We start from the raw sequence: 6,713 nt of genomic DNA, 5'->3' as shown, positions 1-6,713 counted from the left end.
TTCATCAATTTGCTTGAGTGGGCACCAGTAATGTCTCCATTGTGAGACTTGTTACTCTTTTTGGCATATTGAATACACCACAGGTAGCCTTGCCAGGCTTAAACTTAAAAGACTATAATTGAGCCAGATACTATATATACATATGTATATATATGTGCATACATATATATAGTGTGTGTATTTATGTGTATATACACACAGGATAGTCATTAAACCTAAACAAGACACTTGTGGACCACGTGCAAGGCAAACACTCTACCCGCTGTGTTATTGCTCCAGCCCTAAAATAGATCCTTTGATTGGTTTCAGTACAAATATGAATAGAATTGTAATAAGCACAGTTCTTAAACATTTAATCGATGTATTTTGCACATTTTTCTATATTAAAACGTTTAACTGGCAGAGCCTGGCAAGCTACCCGTGTGTACTGGATATGCCAAAAACCGTAACAATAAGTTTCTCAATGAGAGATGTTACTGGTGCCTGCTCGAACAAATCGATGAGCAATGGGATGACAGTGAAAACGTTTAACCAGTTTTTCAAATATTTATCTATTTAGTATTTTGAAGGATTCATTTAGAATTTTTATGTTATGAAGTTTGTTTAGGGATTCCATGTCTCTATAGTTGTATTAGGCTTATTTCTACATGGAGAGTATAGATCTGTGATCTTTCGCTGCTGATCCTCAGACCAGTGCTTGTCTACAGGTGTAGAAAAGTTGAAAACTGATGATCTACTACACTGGCTATGATTGGCAGGTCAGCAGATGTAAGAGGACTGAATAATGCTGGCCCAGTTAATTACATTTGGGAGCATACTGTTTGTTCCTCTAGTAAAAGAAAATATTGTTTAAGAAAACATGCAAGAATATTTACTACTTAAATGCTTGTCTTAGAAAGGATTATTACCCTCTTACAGTCTGTATCTCAACTTCCTCTCTACAAAATAGTTTTGTTTTTTCTCATAATCTATGTCAAAATTAGATTATGTATTTAAATGTAATCAATACTCATTGTAAAAACTTTGATGCTGGGGCTGGAGCAATAGCACAACGGATAGGGCGTTTGCCTTGCACGCGGCCGACCTGGGTTCTAATCCCAGCATCCCATATGGTCCCCTGAGCACCGCCAGGGGTAATTCCTGAGTGAAGAGCCAGGAGTAACCCCTGTGCATCGCCGGGTGTGACCCAAAAACCAAAAAAAAAAAAAAAAAAAAAAAAACTTTGATGCTGAGAATTATATTTATAAAGATATGCTCTGAACTCATTTATTGTATATATACTCAGTTTTAGCTTTAAAGGTTTGTATAGGTTTAATATAGTTAAGATGCCTTTCGACCCCTTTTAAAATAAGTTTAAGAGATGTCTTTACCTTTAAAATATGAAGATATGCCCCAATCATTTTTCTCTGAATTGAAAGTGAAACCTGGAAATTCATCTCCATTTTTTTATTGTTTGCTTTATCAGGGTCTGATCTTTCTCTGTAATTCATAATATACTTTGTTCAATGTCCATGACTAATAAATCTATTCTGCATGTGTGAGTATAGGTCAATGCTACATTTTTACTTGTTCTTGCAATTGTAGATATTAAAAGCTTCCCTTTAAATGTGCTTCCACATTTGTGCTTCTATAAACTCTTCACGGGAATTTTCTCTCCCATTTTTTCTAAGTATTGATTATTCACATTTGGATCATCTAGCTTTTTAGAATCTACCTGCTACTCTACTCTCATAACTTTCACTTATTTTACTTGGCATTTTATTTTGTTTCAGTGGGAGGGGGGGTTCATAATCCAGTGTACTCAGTGGCTATTTCTGTCAATATACAGGCAATCATGTGTTATGCTGAGAATTTGAACCAAGATTGTGGCCAGGACAACCATACCGAAAGCAAATGTTTTTACCCCTATACACTCTCTCTCTCTCTCTCTCTCTCTCTCTCTCTCTCTCTCTCTCTCTCTCTCTCTCTCTCTCTCTCTCTCTCTCTCCCTCTCTCTCTTTCTGGCTTTTACATTTTTGTTTAAGGATGATTTTTTTAAAATCTGGTGTCTATTTTTGTCTTTTTTCTTTACTTTCTGCAGTGTCATTGTTTCTTATCAAGTTAAAATTCACTATTTAGATCACAATGTTTTAGTCTCTTTTTCTTCTCCATTAAAACAAATCTACATTTTAAAATTGGGGGTTAAAAACATTTTAAAACCATTCAACTATTTTCTAAATATTTCTATCTAACAAAAATTCTGTTTCTCATGAATATGAATGTAGTGTTCCTTTTATGAAATTAGTACTCAGAATAATCTCTTTCTCTTGGTATACTATTTTCACAATCATATTATTAAGGATTTAGGAGGAAAGAATAATATTGTAATGATGACTATAAATGGATGAAACATATTTATTAAAGCATCTTATATTACTAAGGAAAAGTTCAAATGTTAAATACTCAGGTGTGAGATACTTAGTTCAGGTGTGAGAGGATTAGCTTCTGATAGGATTTGCTTTACTATTCATAATTTTCAGCATACCTGGTGGCTCCATTAACTTGAGAACAGAAAGAAAGTAGGTGTCCTTGTGTGTTTTTTCTTCTTTACTAAAGGGGACCTGTTCATTCTTTTGTAATGAATAATTATGTAGACTTGATTTAAAATAAACAAATTTTCCTTTTATTTGTAAATAAAAAGAGGACTTGTCTTAAGCTGACCTGCCCTAATAGAATTTCTGAACCCATTTGTTTGCTTTTCCATGATTTAATATTTAGCCACTGTTTCTTTAGCACCATAAACTAGAGAACTGCCATTGGTTTCTATAAGGTGTTTTTACACTTTTGTTGTCCAACATTCATCTACTTTTACCTCTCCAAGAAGCATTTTTGTCATTCATCAATATTTGTTTTATATTTTTATAACAATACTATAGTATATTTCTATAAGGGAAAGTTGCCTGTGTTTTACATGGTTCTTTAAATTGGTTCAAATGGATTTCATGTTGAAAATTCAGTCCAAAGATTTTAGTGTGGCAAATTTTAACATGTATATTTTTCTACCATATTTTCTTATTTTTCTGATTTTATTCCTTTTTTTGGTGGGGGATGTTTAGAACAACACCCTATGGGGCTCAGGGCTTATTTCTGATTCTGTACTCAGGGACCGTTTGTGCAAAGGACCATATAAAGTATTGGAGATCAAAGTAGGGTTGACTACATGCAAGGCAACTTAACCCTACTATGGGAGCGACCTCTCCATTTCCAAATCTTGAGTACATTTTTAAAAAGATTCACGCAAATTATCATTTTGAAAATTGGTAAACTAAATTCTTTTGGGACTCTATCATTTCTAAAAATTGAAAAGAATTCTTTATCAAATTGCATATATAAGTATAATATAACCGAACATTATGTTATAAATATTTTTAATATACGGTTCTAGAATTATTGTGAAGTGACATTTTTAAATCTTGGATAAGAAAATCATGAGCATAGATGAGATGGTGATATCTGAGTTGATTATAAAGTATTAGCCTCTGAATACTACTAGGAGGATCGAGATAGTTCCCAGCACTTAAGAGTTCATTGAATACTTACCTGGCAGGGGAGACACCATGATCACATGGTTTTCCCAGGGTGAGGCTTATCCATTGCACTCCGGATGTGCTGACCCCTGTGATTTCCCCAAATGTGGGAAACTCGACTGCATAATTTGTGGTAGTGGGGAAAAAAAAAAAAAGAGTTCATTGAACCATCCAACCTGGTTGGCTGAAAATCATCAGGGAACCTCTGAGCTCATTTGGGGAGATCTCTACCCCAACCCAAGGAATAAAAAAACTTTTATAGTTAAAAGCACAATGAAACTCATCCTCTTTTAAAGTCTTCTTTAATATTTCATCTTAAGAGTTTTGGCAGGGAGGCTTGCAGGAGAATGGACAATTCCTTCTCTAAATGAATGTTCAGGTTTCTCTCACATCTTGTAAATAGGCAACAGCTACCTTTGATCTTTTTGTTTGTTTGTAGGACAAAAAGACTTGGGAGGTAGAGATACTAGAAGTAAACTTAACCTGACTTTTGAACCACTATAATCACCAACTTCCAGTCCCATGGCAACACAGGATCAGGTAATGAGTTACATGTAATAGGCAGTAAGTCAGCATTATTATAAGACAGTGGATTCATGTCTTCAAAGTCACATTCTTGTCAGTTTAGTCACAACAAGCAGTTTTTATAGAAAAAGGTAACCAGGAAGCACACTTCTAGGAAGCGGGAGTTCTAGACCAGTGGGTACCAGAATGAACAATAAACTCATGGGCTGGTTACTGGAGGCACACCCATCCTTATCTGCAAACTTAGACAATTTAAGTGTTAGATCTAGAGGGAAGACAAGAGGATAATAACTTTCTTACCTTTACACTTTTTTTTTTTGCCTTTTTAGGTCACACCTGGTGATGAACAGGGGTTACTCCTGGCTGAAGCACTCAGGAATTACTCCTGGCATGCTCAGGGGACCATGTGGGATGCTGGTAGTCAAACCCAGGTCAGCCGTATGCAAGGCAAACACCTTACCCATTGTGCTATCGCTCCAGGCCCACCTTTAGACTTTTGGGAAAACATCAGTATAAGACAACTATCCCTGACTAGAAAAACTACTGATAATTCAGTTTTTAATTCTGGGTCAGTTTTATCTCTACTAATATTTTATCTGTCTTATTTTGTTTGTTCCTTTGATTTCACATCTTTTGCCATCTGTATGAAATTTGATATACTAACAGCAAACAGCTTGTGAACTGAGGAAAATTTCATAAATTTTATAGTTCTTGAAAGGAAAGAAGCATAGTTGAATCATACCAATAACATTTCAAATTAACAGACAATATTTTCTATGTTAGGGTTGGACCGATAGCACCGTGGGTAAGACTTTTGCCTCACATGTGGCCAACCTGGGTTCGATTCCTCCATCCCTCTTGGAGAGCCCAGCAAGCTACTCAGAGTATCCTGTATGAATGGCAGAGCCTGGCAAGCTACCAGACGCATATTGGATATGCCAAAAACAGTAACAACAAGCCTCACAATGGAGACATTACTGATGCCTGCTCGAGCAAATCCATAAACAATGGGACAACAGTGTGACAGTGGTACAATGCTACTCTCATTTTACCTGTCAAAGAAGTACATTTTCATTAACATTTAAGTAAAACATTATTTTAGTCAATGCCACTTCCCTATAACCCAAACACATGTTTGTCATAAAACTAGTTATCCTACAAATATTTTTATACTGGATTACTTGAATTCATATTTTAAAATATTCATGTCTGTATCTACTGGAGAGTTACAAATTATAACATTAAATATTAAGCTAAGGTTTACTAAATAAATAATACATGTCCTCTTTTTGAATTTGAATCATTTGTATGCCCCTTCACAGTATAAAATTGAATGATACTAGCATCAAAAAGAAAAATTTTTAGAAATAGTTATTACATGGGTGTACATATCTCTTGAAGTGTGATAGTTTTCTAAACCTGTATTACTATCTCAATAGAATATGTGAATCTGATTTTGACAGTATTATGAACAGCTTATATAAGTAGATAAATTATATATCATATCTTTATGCATTTGTTCATACATTTACAATTAACTTATATTTTCTTAATTTTACATGTTACATTTATATTACTTTATATAAGTATGTGTATGAGTATTTTTTGAGTATTTTTTATCTGTGGAACATATGAATAAAAGGCATTTATGTTCTTTCATTTAAAAATTCATTTTTGTTCTTTAATTAAAATAGTAAGATGAAAACAAACCTGGAAATGATATAGAGTTTTGCTATAATTATACAGAAAATATGTGAAAGTTCTATTTTCTCTAGTTATAAAAACTCTTATTTATATAACTGTTTTACATTTCAGAGACATTTTTTGTTTTGTAATGTATAAAAATTGTCCAAGTGTGTTTGAAGCCCAATTACCTAGAAAGATAATGACTGTCTATTTAAATTTTGGTGAAGCTGAATCGCATAAAATGCTCTGATTGACAGTAGAGGAGAAAAGTATCTTCATTTTGTTACCTACTGGTCAATAGCTTTAGTTACATTTCATTTCTTTTATCTGATGATGGAACGTAAAATACTTTCATAATACATAAGAATACCAAGTCAAATTTAGCAAACTATAATATTTTTAACAATAAATCTAGTATTCATACCTTTAAATTTTCAGCTATCATTTCACTTTTAAGCTTAGAATGAGAAAATCTTCTTTTAAGTATCTTAAAATACATTTTCAGTTTGTTTGGTCAAGTTGAAATTTTTTATCATCAAAACAAGATATATTAGCTTGACAGAAACTCATGTATATCAGCAGTAGGGATTGGTGAGAAGGGAGGGTTGCTTTGACCACACTTGGCTGTGCTCAGGATTTACTCTTTGCTTTGTGTTCAGGATTTCCCATATGCAACCCTAGTAATAGAACCCAAGTCAGTGGTGTATACAGTAAGTGGCTTAACTACTATATTCACTCCAGCAAAAATAGTTGTTGCATTACAACAAACCTCAGGTGTACATCACAAGTCATCGCATGTAGTACGTTAAGTTCACCAATGCAATCATAAAAAAAGGGTTTTTTTCTTCCATCATTCAGAACTGCTTTCATTTGATATTGATCTGTAAGACTCATTAGTTACTAAGGAGTTTGTTCTAAAGTCATCTCACTTTGTGA

At 33.8% G+C, this 6,713-nt stretch overlaps 1 non-coding gene across 1 annotated transcript; it reads left to right on the top strand.

Annotated features, from left to right (window-relative positions):
• Window positions 1–3,571: 3,571 nt before the first annotated feature.
• On the top strand, window positions 3,572–3,730 carry LOC129404655 (U1 spliceosomal RNA). The gene has a single exon (XR_008630027.1). It is a non-coding gene; the product is annotated as a U1 spliceosomal RNA (small nuclear RNA).
• The last annotated feature ends 2,983 nt before the right edge of the window (window positions 3,731–6,713 follow it).

Source organism: Sorex araneus, chromosome 4, assembly GCF_027595985.1.
Source record: "Sorex araneus isolate mSorAra2 chromosome 4, mSorAra2.pri, whole genome shotgun sequence".
NCBI classification, from domain to species: Eukaryota; Metazoa; Chordata; class Mammalia; order Eulipotyphla; family Soricidae; genus Sorex; species Sorex araneus.
This window is presented reverse-complemented; position numbering and strand designations above follow the sequence as displayed.